Raw genomic sequence first — 13025 nt, 5'->3', positions numbered from 1 at the left:
TTTTAAAACTGTATATACACATTTCCCTTCTGCTGTTACTATCAGCCCACTCAGATAAAATGTAATGATTTGTATCATAGAACAGCCTTGGATTTCATTTTTACCTCTTGTAATCTGTGACATGTGACAGCTATATATTTACAAGCATGAGACAATTTATACTGTTACTTTTAAGGAGTTTCTTTAGGTGAAGAGATACTTGTCATTTGCACTATTTGCTGATTGACACTGTGTTTCCTTTTGGATTAGAGCCTCAAACCACCAGATATACAGAGGATTTATACCTGATACATTTTTTAAAAAATCATGTAAAATATTATGAAAATACATATTTATGAACAAAATTCCAAACAATACAGATGTGAATAAATTAAAAAGTAAAAACTCCTCCCACTCCCCTGCCATCATTCCCCACAACTTTTTTTTTTTTAATTTTGATACCTTGGGAAATCCACTGTTAACAGTTGAAATATATTATTCTTATTCTTAATGAAGCAGATACCTATATCTATATATTCATTTATACTTTTTTTGTTTTTATAAAAATGAGATCACATTTTGAATAATGTTTTACAGCATTATATTTCTAAAGAATTTATGGCAGATGAGCTTCCCCATCAGTGCATATGCAGTAGGGGTATTTCATTTCTAATGGCTATGTAATATTCCATACTATGGATTCCTCTCTTGATGGACACTGAGGTGACATACTCATACAGTCGCTATGTTCCTCTGTAACCCATGATGAGGCCTTGATCTACAATTCTGACTTAATGAGGCTTAAAAAATAGTAATGTTTAGCTACTTGTATTTTCCCTGAATACATAGCAGAAATTTTGAAATTTCAAAATTCACTGTGGGTTCTAGAATATACACTCATTCTCTGGAGTGAAAGCACTTTGTAATTTCCAGTGTCCATAAAATTTCTAGCAGACAATATTAAGTTGGAAGTAATGGTTAATCAGTTCTTTCTTCTTGCTTTTTCTTTAGAAAACAACTTCCGTATAGTTTAATCACAAGTATACATTCTAGGAAACTTTCTCTGAAGGAAGGCTGAAGTGGACTCCTAGCTCAGAAGAAAACCTCATAAGATACAAGCCTGCTGATGAGCTGGACCACTCGTAGATTGCTCATGTGCACTGGGCTTTGGCTATTCCATCAAGATTCCTGTCCCACACAGCAACAGTGTAGGATACAAGGAGGATCAGGGACGTAATCCAAAGAAATAGGCAAGAACTTCTGCCTAAGTAAAAGGACGGATCCCCTTACTCTTTCTGGGACTCGATTAGTCTAGTACATAACTAAGAATGAAGATCAGCCTTTTGACATACTGTTTTGCTTTCAGCACTTGAGAACACAGAGATAAGAAACATGCCTGGTCTTTCCGTCATACGTTTGATTTACTGTTGGGTTTATTTTCTTATCAAGCAAGGACTTGGTCTAATAATTAAAATGCAGAAAAATGCTTAATTCAGATGTTTTTGTTGTACTCTTCTAGTAGTTGAGAGTGAACAAATGACCCAAAATTCCCCACATTTTCCTATCTACCAAAATAGTTTCCAAGTTTATACCTAGTCTCTGCTCCCTCTGAGGGGTCTCCCAGCTGCCAGAACTCTGCTGAACAGCGGAAAACTGTTTACAGAAAAGGCTCACTAAGGAGGTCAAGTGAGTACAATCAAGTCTTTTTTAGGACAAGCCCAAGTCAACAAGAACTTTCCTTATTCTCTACTTACACTAGAAGAAAGAAGAAAAATTAATCCTAAGGGAAAGAGAAAAGAAATGTACACCATTCAGTAACAAGAAATACTGTAATAATTTAAGTGTGTCTGGACATACAACCTCGCTGATGGAAGGTGATGGTTTGATGTTTGGTGACTATACAGATCTCAGCCGAACTGACTGCTAATGAAATACCTCTGACAGCCTGTGTCCTGGTTCAGCAACTCCATCATATTACAAATTTTGATACCTGGCTACATAATCAGAACTGACCACATTTCCTAATATGAGCTTTACCCTCTTGAGGCCACTGCACTCCCCTCTCAGCTCTTCATATTCCTTGCCAAAAAAAAAAAAAAAAGCTCTCTCTGTGGCCATATTTCCATAAAAACTTAAGTTTAATAGTATGAATAAAAACACAAAGCAAGCTTCTCATCATTAATGACAGCCAACATTGAGCATGCACTAAATGCTGGACACTCTTCTGTGCTATTTGCATATATCATTTTCTTAATTTTTACAACAACACTATATGATAACTACTATTATTATCCCCATGTCATAGGTGAGGAAACTGAAGCACAGACATATTACATGGCTTGTCCAAGGTCACACAGCAAGCAAACAGGTAAAATCCAAGTTTTGAAGCACAATACTTACCATACAATAACAAAGTTACTCAATGTATTTGAATACCATATTGGGTGACGTATTTCTAAAAGGGAGAACCCACACCTGCAAGCATTCATTGAGGAGGCAAATAGGTGGACAAAGAAGCGGGAAATAACTGAAAAGCAGTTGCTTAGATCTTAGCACGGCCAAGGACCACCATGACTTGTAACAGCAAAACAAGTTGGGAAGGAATCAAAATGTGCCATATCTGAAGATTAGTTAAATTAATTTTGGCATAGCTATGTACATAGTTAAGCAGCAATTTAAGTGATGGCGAAGTTGTGTACTTATTGACATTAAAAACACTCATACTATATATGGATAGCTTAATGATGAATCCCTCTGCAGGGATTCTGCAAGTACACTGTAACACATATAAGAAGACTGAAGAGACAAAAAGGAAGGAAAGGCAGGAGGGAAGGGAGAGAGGGAGGGAGGGAAGGGAGAGAGGGAGGGAGGCAAGGGAGCAGATCAGCAGTCCTGAAATTTTTGACCAGCTAGTTGTCTTTGGCTCTAGCCAACATCTAACATTCATCATCTCCTTGTGAGAAAAGAGACCAGCGACCCAAGCTAACCTCACTCTTCTTCAATATTTTTATGATTATGGTATGTTTAACTGTTTTTTAAAATAAGTTCATCATTTATACATTGAGTCATTGAGTGTGATTAAGATGTTCTCATGATTCTCAAATAATCTTTGTAAAAAAGAAATTATGAACATGTTCCTGTCAGCAGTAGGTTCTAGAAATGGGCTAGAAACCATATCTCTATGGCACTGGTTGTGGGAAAGTTGGGAGAAAAGAAGAACGGGATATAGAAACGAGAGCAAACCTAACCCAGGGCATGGAAACACTGGCTGTTTCCAAATAACTGGGACAGCAATGGGAGGTGTGCCCTGGGAGTGGGAGGGGAGCCTGGTGCTGTAACTGAGGCAAAGATAACAGAAGCATGCAGCAACACAGTGTTATTCTAGATAATTTACTATCAACGAGGCTCAGGGGATGAAAAGCAATGGGACTGCATCCTCTGATATAAAGCTGGAAATAGTGAGGGGGAAGAAAAATACCCCAGTTGGTGGGGCAGGGCTTCCCTGTGGTAGAACCATGGAAATTGGTATTTCAGAGCTGATGGTTCTTAGCTCAACTGTCTCCTCACTGGGAGAGGATTTGACAGCTCATTCCAGAGAGCTAGAAAGGAGTTCTGATTTACAAAACTAGCTTGTATTAATTATACCAAATACATATCAAAATCTGCCTCACTGCTCTCAATCATTTTGCCATTTAAAGATGGCTCCATTGAGGGTGAGTTGTCTCTGACAGGGTTAAACATGGGGATACTGACAAACCAAAGCTACATATTACCTGAGCAAAGATTGGGAAAAGAATGGGAGATAGTGATAAAGATATAAAAGGATATAAAGAATTCTTTTCTATGGCTGAACAATACTCCATTGTGTACATACACCACATTTTCTTCATCCATTCATCTGTTGATGGACACCTAGGCTGATTTCGTATCTTGGCTCTTGTGAAGAGCACTGCAATAAATATGGGAGTGCAGATATCTCTTCCATATACGATTTTCCTTTCTTTTGGATATATACCCAGTAGTGGGATTGCTGGATCGTACAGCAGTTCTAGTTTTAGTTTTTGGAGGAAACTCCATACTGAAATCCTATCATTTGCAACAACATATTTAGAAATGGAGGATATTATGTTAAGTGAAATAAGCCAGGCACAGAAAGACAAATGTCACATGTTGTCACTCACACGTGGGAGCTAAATAAAAAATTAACTCATGGAGATAAAGAATAGAATAACAGTTTTCAGAGGCTGGGAAGAGTAATGGGGAGGGAGGGGACAAACAGAGGATGGTTAATGGGTACAAAAATATAATTAGAAGGAATAAGATCCAGTATTCAGTGGCACAATGGGGTGACTACAGTTAACAATAATTTATTATATATTTCAAAATAACTAAAAGAGTGGAATTGGAATGTTCCTAACACAAATAAATGATAAATGCTTGAGGCAATGGATATCCCAATTCCTCTGATTTGATTATTACACATTATATGTTTGTATCAAAATATCACATGTCCCATAAATATGTACAATATGTATCCATAATATTAAAAATTTTAAAGACTTTAGAAAGTATAAAAGGAAACTTGATAACTATTAACTTAAAGGAATATGATAACTAAATGAGAGAATAGCTACACAATAAAAAAATGGATTGTGGTAGCATAAGAAATATGGCAGAATGATTGGTTTCAATGATCTTCGTTCATCAACCCTCTGTGGGTTAAAACTTTCTCATTTGTAAAATGTGTAAAATAATACCAACTTTACACTGTAAGCTTTATGAAATCAGATAATGCAAGGAACAAAGAGAGGATAACGCCTGGCCTATTAAGGCTTTGCTATTCAACTGGACCAACTTTATAGGAATTGGCTGTGAGACTTTTGAAAATATAGAATTTTTGACTCCATCCCAGACCTCCTGAGTCAGAATCTACATTTAACAACATTCCCAGGTGATATGCATACAAACCAATGTTAAGAAGCATTGCAATGAGGCAACTGGTTATTGAATGTTGACACAAGAATACATAAACATGTTTTCAGTTTGGAACACCAAACAAAGATGTAACCGGAAATGTTCTGCGAAGGAGGAACTAACATCCCTTGATAGTCAACCATGTCCTGAACACTGCGCTAGTGACTTTACACGTGTTTTCTTATTTAAGTGGAAAAAAAGCCCTTTAGGGACTATCATAGTCTGGTTCTCTTTATACCTGCCTTGTCCCAGTTATTTCATTTTTACATTCATTCAATATCCATTACAAAATGTCAGGTACTTTCACATATATTTTGTTATTCATCTGTACCATAGGCCTATAAATTATGATCACTCTTTCACAGATGGGAATAGGAAAGCTAAGAGAAGTTCAGTAACTTGCATATTGTCACTAAGGTAGGAAATTGAAACACTGAGATTTGAAAACAATTGTTTTGACTCAAGAATCCCCACTCTTGGCCGGGCGCGGTGGCTCAAGCCTGTAATCCCAGCACTTTGGGAGGCCGAGACGGGCGGATCACGAGGTCACAAGATCAAGACCATCCTAGCTAACATGGTGAAACCCCGTCTCTACTAAAAAAATACAAAAAACTAGCCGGGCGAGGTGGCGGGCGCCTGTAGTCCCAGCTACTCCGGAGGCTGAGGCAGGAGAATGGCGTGAACCCGGGAGGCGGAGCTTGCAGTGAGCTGAGATCCGGCCACTGCACTCCAGCCTGGGTGCCAGAGCGAGACTCCGTCTCAAAAAAAAAAAAAAAAAAAAAAGAATCCCCACTCTTTGCATTCATACTACAAAGACTCTCAGTCAATTCAAAAAAGTGTTTTCCACATGCCATAATCTGACATACATTTGCATACATTTGTATTTTCAATTTAGAATCTTCCTGTGAACTTTTAACCAGGAAAGATGCAAACAACATAGTTAATGAGAATATCAAATAAACATAATGAGATCATCAAATAAAGAGTAAATGGTCTGCCATATTTTAAAAAAAGAGAGTTTTTAACAGGCTGAAATGGTAGGGGGCAAAGGATGAGCTTCTTTTTGGGATGTGGCCCTTTAAAAACATACAGTATTGAGATAGCAAGTAATGCACAAAAGGAAAGTTCAGATAACAGTAAATTCACAATTATTATTAACTACATAACTACATAATCCACCAAGGACGTGAAAAGCTGAAGGCTGAGGTTGTGCCAATAGGACTACGACCAAAGGAAACTATACAAAAATTTTTCAGGGTCATTAGTTTCATGTTTGCTTTTTCTGAGATTCTGCTGAAAGCATCAATCCCAATTGACTTAAAAGTAGTCACTTCAAGAGTTTTTCCTTTTACAGTTTCCTGGTCTGTGACAGGTATTATATACATTATACGCTCCCCTAGCCCCAACCAGTGAGTGAAAGACATGGACCCTTACATGCAAGGAATCGAGTTCAATGTCAGCAACTCTGTTGGAATGAGCTCTTTTTAATAACAGTAGGGGGCCAGAAGGTTCACGGTTTTGGTGATGCAGAGGAAATTCCTATAGTTTTCCTTCTATAGGGTAAATTCATCTTAGTAATGCATATTTCCTTCCACCACAAAAGCACAGTCATGTAGTACCTCAAATGTAGAAATGCACAACTTCTTGATACTTTTAGTGATTTGAAATAGCAAATGTGAAACATCAAAATTAAAATCCAGACTGGTTTGCCTTTTTAATGGTGAAGATATGGCCTATTTATAGGCGCATGTACACATCCATGGCCAGGTACTTCTGTTTACAGAATTTCAAAAACTATTCTGAAATAATTTTTAAATAAACCAAGACAACTTTAAAGACACTAAGGCATATTTTACAAGGTCCTTTAAATGCGATGATGAAGCGTTTTGAAAAGTTATACAATTGATTTTGTTTTTGTCAATCCAGATTTCCATATATCCAATTTACTTAAAGGCATATATATCTTATGACTAAACATTTTAACTTCAGTAGGTATAGACGGGCTCAGGAGTCTAGAACAAATGTAAATAAGAGACGAAAATAGCTGGCCTGGCTGAGGAGAAGCAGAGGCTGGGCCACAGGCAATGCTGCCCCCAGGGACCTTCAGTGGGATATGAGAAGTATTTGAGACTCTCACCACCAAACTCCCACCACTTCTGCAGGAGGCCAAGGACAGCGTGCTTGACCTCAAGTTGGCAGCTGACACCCTATCTGTGTGCCAGAAACCGCAAGTTTACAGCATTACCAATGTATTGGAAGGCATAGGGCTAATGGAGTAAAAAATCCAAGAACAGCATCAGTGGAAAGGCATGGGGTCTGGCTGCAATAGGGCTGGAGATTGCAGACAAGCTGACTGAGCTCAAGGCAGAGATCAAGGAACTGCAGCAGCAGGAGCAAAAATTGGACCAGGTGTGGGGGAAGCAGAACATCTGGAACATCATAGCTGCTTGGCCTATGTGACTCATGAGGACATTGGTAGAGGCTTTGCTGGAGACACCCTCCTGCCATACTGGCCATACAGACCCTGTCGGGTACCAGTCTACAGATGCCCATCCCAGAAGTCCCCAGTGGGCAACAGTATGAGATTCACCTGAACAGCCTGAGTGGCCCCTTCAAGGCTGGTGAACAAGGAGGTATGGAGCTCACTGCCTGTGGCTGTGCCTATGCCAACACCTTCCAGAGCCCACCTGCTGTCTCTAGCCCTCCATCTCTGCCTGAGCCTTCCCTGTTCCATCTCCAGGAAACTTCACATGCAAGTAGGACTCAGTTGACCACCGCTTACCTCTGACCCTGACAGCTCCAGAGCCCAGTGGTGAGCTGAGCTCACTCTCACTGGACTGGCAGCATGAGACACTCACCCCTTGTAGTCTTCTCTGCTGGATAGCAGCAGCAGCAGCAATGATGCCAATGCATCAGAACCCAACCCCTCTATCTCCTTTGAACCCCTCAAAGCAGACCCTACAGGCATTCTGGAACTCCCTGAACAGTTGTCACTCTTGGATCTCACACGAGAACATATGAGCTCAGAGCTGCTGGAGGTGTTGATGTTCTCAGAAGTATTCTCCCTCCTCCTCCATCTTTCTCCATCTGCCAAGACCATGGTTACACCTACAACCTGGATGAGTAAGGGTGTCTGTGACCTCTTTGATGTGTCTATTCTCAGCCTCTGAGTGACAGGGACATGTCCTGTGTGGCTGGGACATAGACTGTCTGACCTAGAGGCTGCCTGGGGACAACCCCCACCCCATCACTACACAGCCTGAGAGCCACAGACTCCTGACTTCCCCCAGCCGCCCTCACTGCACGGTTCTGGCCACAAATCCCACTCCTGCACCAGCACCTGTACTGTCTTAGAGAGCAGAGGAAAGCTCAGCCCCCTGCACCACGGAGCCAAAGTGTTTGCCTCTCCTTTTCTAGGGCTTTCCCCACCTCATGTCCTCCTGGAGTCCTCCCCAGGCCCAGTTTGTCTGACACCTAGTGGCACAGAACCTAGGACCCACATTCCACCTCCCAGGGCAGCTTGTCCAGCCCAATACCCTGCTCCGGCCATGCCCCTCCCCCGTACCCAGATGGCAGGGGAACTGGATGCTGGCCAGCATCACCCCAGCCTCTTTTGCTGCCCCCCATCCTCTGGCCTTACGGCTCCTCCCGGACCTCTCGTGTATGCCACTCTACTGGGCCCTCAGCCCCGTGTACCTGTAGTGGGTAGGAGTAGGGGTGGGGGAGGGTGCTAACAGAACGGAACAGAGGTCTCTAGCTAGGACTCTGGGTGGCTCAGTCCCTGAGGACTGGCCTAACCTCTCACTGTCCCATAGCCTCCCACTTATTTCCATTTATTCATTTACGTTTATTTAGAGTCATTTGCAGAGAGTTAGAAAGATTGACAGTAATGAGGACGGGTGCAGTGGCTCATACCTGTAATCCCAGCACTTTGGGAGGCCGAGGCAGGTGGATCATTTGAGGTCAGGAGTTCGAGACCAGCCTGGCCAACATGGTGAAACCCCGTCTCTACTAAAAATACAAAAATTAGCCGGGTGGTAGCAGTGCACACCTGTAATCCCAGCTACTTGGGAAGCTGAGGCAGGAGAATCACCTGAGCCTGGGAGGCAGAGATTGCCATCAGCCAAGATCACCCCACTGCAAGATCACCTCCAGCCTGGGAGACAGAGTGAGACCTTGTCTCAAAAAAAAAAAAAAAGATTTATAGTAATGAATTATGATTTATAGATTTATAGTAATAAATGAATTATGAATTCTTATATAAAGATTATTTTTATACTTTCTGCAGCAAAAGGAAATTGTAATATTTGTACATGTCCAAGTGGGTAAAGATCATGCCTATGGCTAAAAAACAAGAGAGAAGAAAATTAGATAAATTAATCAATCCATAGATACTAATAACTCCCTCTTTAAATTCTACATGTATTTTTTGAAATTCTTGTTTTCTGTAGGCAAACACTATGTTGATTGTGTTTAATGTTAACACGAGTACACTCATCTACATAAGTCTATAATAAGTAAGAAACTGACTTACAGGAAAGAGAATGGTGGTGGGGTGGGAGTGGAGAAGGGAGTCAGTGAGCAGGAGATCTAGAGGCAGGAAAATGTGGAAGATAAGCCACATTCAGGAAGGGAGCAATGACAGTCAACAGAAACAAGGTTTTAGAAAATAGAAGAGGCCTATCATCATGATGAAGGCTGAATGAGCTGTGAAAGAGAAGTTAAACTGGCTTCACAGCTGACAAAAGAGTAGTGGAGAGATAGCTACCTAGGGAAAGGACTGGGAAAAGAGGCAAATCTGAGACTGTCGAGAAGCCACCAAGGCAGTCCCTCTGACCAGAACAGGGGCCAGAGATCAAGTCTGAGGATCAAGGAATGAGAGGCAAGATGGCAGGTGGGAGAACAAGGTTAGGAAGGTGGGAAGGAGTGGAGAGAAAGGCCTCAAGTGGATAAAACTAGAGCACACCTTTGGGAAAGAAGTTTATTGGGAAATTTGGGAGAATAAGGGCCAGCTGGAAATGGGTTGGCCCTATCAAAGTTATTTCTCTCCATGGTTAAAGTTTCCAAACTATGGAGTTTCCTGACAGTTCATTAATTTGATGGAGTAGTGGAAGCTTTACCCATCCTTTGCTCCAAATCTCTGAATTTTTTTTCTATGGTTCTGTCTTCTATGAAATTAAATTTGTAGACAACATTGAAGTTTAGAAATATACATTTTTTTCAGCTGGTTCCTTTGAAATTTTAAATAACAGCCTTGGTTTATATATGAAAATGCAGAACATACATATATATGTGCATATACATTTGCATATATGTATATGATTATATACATAGATATAAAATTAACAGAAAACTTGTTAAAGTTTTAAAAGACATATTAAAAGGATTTTGTTATGTAAAAATGCAAAGTAAATCCTTGAGGGTATGTTTCCATTTGATAAAAAATAATTTATTTTATCCTGTCATATGGAAAACAGCATATAGCTCTTTGGAAACGTGTTCATGTAATATTAAATCTAAAGCAAGTGTATGTAAATTGAGTCACACATTATCATTGAGTTCTGCATTAATTGAAGATGGGTTTACAAGGTAAAGACAGATCTTAGGATGCAATAACACCATGATAAAAAGTATTGAAAACTTAAGTGTTTAAAAGAAAATGACCATGAAATTGTTAAAACAATGATGCAGGACCTACATAAAGGAAAAGTGCAAATTTAGAGAGCGAATAAAGAGGACAAGAACACACTGAGTTTTAGTATGTTCCTGAATGGGAAAATGCAGGATTGGAATCTCTCCTTTAATTTAACAATAAAAAGTAAACCTAATAGAAGTCCCACTGCAATTTTTTTTCCAGAAAAAAATGCCTATACAGAGACAACTCACAAAATTCTGTATACATTTTTTGGATGGAGGGGTCTACAAATCCTCAAAAGTCAATAAATGGACGTTTGTATAGAAAGCCCATAGAACTTCTGTTGGAGGTGTACACAGATATAGATACAGAAAGATGTCACAATTAAATGAAAAACACAAGTTAAAAAACAGCAAATAAAGGATGAGTCCATTTTTATTAAAATATATATTTATATGTATTCATTAAAAATTTTGAAGGATTACAACCAGTAATAATACTTATCTTTGAGTGGTGAAATCACAAGTGATTTCTATTCCCCCCCTTTTTTTTTTTTGGCCAATGATCACTTTTGTACAATGAATGCAAACTGTTTACAAAATAAAAATTTATAAAACTCTCACAACTCTCAGAGCAAAATTTTAAAAACTCAAAAGGTAAAATTCTAAAATATATTATATATTATAAAAATATATAATTTATAACTTTTCAAGTTACTTTACTTAAGCTACAGGAGAGAGATATACCATACTTGCTGTTAGGTTCTTGAAATGAACTCCACAGTGAAAACCCAAAGCTGTTCCTTCTGTTGCTTCCAGACGGGTTTGATTTGTTGATATGATCTAATTACTTATTTTATGGTCCTGCTTACAGTGGTTGGTGACTATTTCTGCGTTTGTTTATCCATCCTTTGTGCAGGCTATCAGGAACCAGGTGTTAGGCATTGATGTAATTTATTATTTCCATAAGTGCACATTTTCACACTGTGGGTTTTCTTTAAGTGGTAGAACCCATATAAAACTGTAATTAGAATAAACATTTGTTTCAGGAAGTCTTAAAAATATCCAGCTCTACACATACAAAAAGTTTTTCTGTGAAAAGCATACTGGGGAAAGCAAGGGAGAAATACAAATATTCTTGGTTGTGACCAAGGGTTCCATTCTTTGTTTTACAGAATTTCCTGGAGCTCACAAAACCCAAAGAGCAAGGAACATTAACACTGAGAAAGCATTAAATAACGGGAAGAATAAAACAGTATGTTCGTGTTTTCACACTCAAAACTTTCTAATTTAGACGCAAGTACTTGGACTTCTGATGAAAGAGCTGTCTAGGCCAAAAGAATCCAACATATCAGCCATAGTCCAACAAATGGAATTGCCATTTACGCCTCATCCTTTTTAAATTTGCTTTCGCTATGCATTCATTTGGTCTATTAGAACCCAAAACACTTAAACTTTAGGAGAATAAAATAATCATTAAAATACAGAAACAGCCCTGAGATGGAGACAGGCCTTTTTAATCATATGAGATAACTATTTCTTAAGAACTCAAATGCTTCCATAAACTACCCAAGGATAATTAATACAAGCTGTAGACCATGCTTTTAGTTTTGGTTTTAATATCTTCAAAATGTAGTGTCAGGACCAAAAACACTTTGTACCAAAGTGGAGAAATTTCATCTGTAGTGAATTATATTTCATGAATGATTTCAGAGATCTGATTTCTTATAAAACGCAAGACAGTCATTAATGACCTCTGGGATATTTAATCCACAAAGTTTAGGTTATCGCTTTATAGACAGTCATTATTAGAAGCTGGTAAGAAGGAGCTTAGGAGTCAAGAGATATGAATTCAGGACTAAGTTAGCAGATAATCTGTCAAAATTTTTTTTTTAAACTGCCCAATTACTTGGGCCTCTCCTCTTCAGGTGCAGTGAATTAATCATTTGGTAAATACTGATCATGACGAAGGATGTTTCTCAATTCTCAACCACTGGGACATTTTAGAAAAGGACTATATTTGAATTACATGGCTTCTGCAACATGTCCCTACGATGATTGTTTTCCACAGAGAACACAGAAAAAGTGCTTCCTCAGCCCACATTAGCAGCAAACAAAATGAGCTGCGATGGCCAGGTAGGGATTGCAAAGATGAATTAAATTTGCTTAAATTAAATATAGGGCGAGTCTAACAAGACAGGGAACAAAAAATCAATAATATGCTATCTCATCTACATTTATTCAGAGTGTTTATTGACTGCCTATTGTCAACCAGATGTTGGGTATATAAATATGAATAAAACACATCCAAGTTTATCCACCTTAACTTCCCTTGGATTTTGGTCTTTGAAAATCTCTGAGGTTTTGTTAAGTGGTACTTTAAAAAAAAAAAAAAGGTATAACTGCAAATATCAACTAATTGTTTTTAAGGCAAAACT

The 13025-nt window shown here is 38.9% G+C and overlaps 1 protein-coding gene and 1 pseudogene across 6 annotated transcripts in view; one reads left to right on the top strand and one right to left on the bottom strand.

Annotated features, from left to right (window-relative positions):
* Nucleotides 1-13025, bottom strand: part of KIF6 (kinesin family member 6) — a 388695-nt gene that overhangs the window by 212501 nt on the left and 163169 nt on the right. The gene's annotated exons all lie outside the window — the stretch shown is intronic.
* Nucleotides 6005-9366, top strand: LOC102137488 (transcription factor E2F4 pseudogene; annotated as a pseudogene).

The sequence above is a fragment of the Macaca fascicularis genome, chromosome 4, assembly GCF_037993035.2.
Source record: "Macaca fascicularis isolate 582-1 chromosome 4, T2T-MFA8v1.1".
Taxonomy (NCBI): Eukaryota; Metazoa; Chordata; class Mammalia; order Primates; family Cercopithecidae; genus Macaca; species Macaca fascicularis.
The sequence above is the reverse complement of the archived record's forward strand: the minus strand, read 5'-3'. Positions and strand labels throughout refer to the sequence as shown.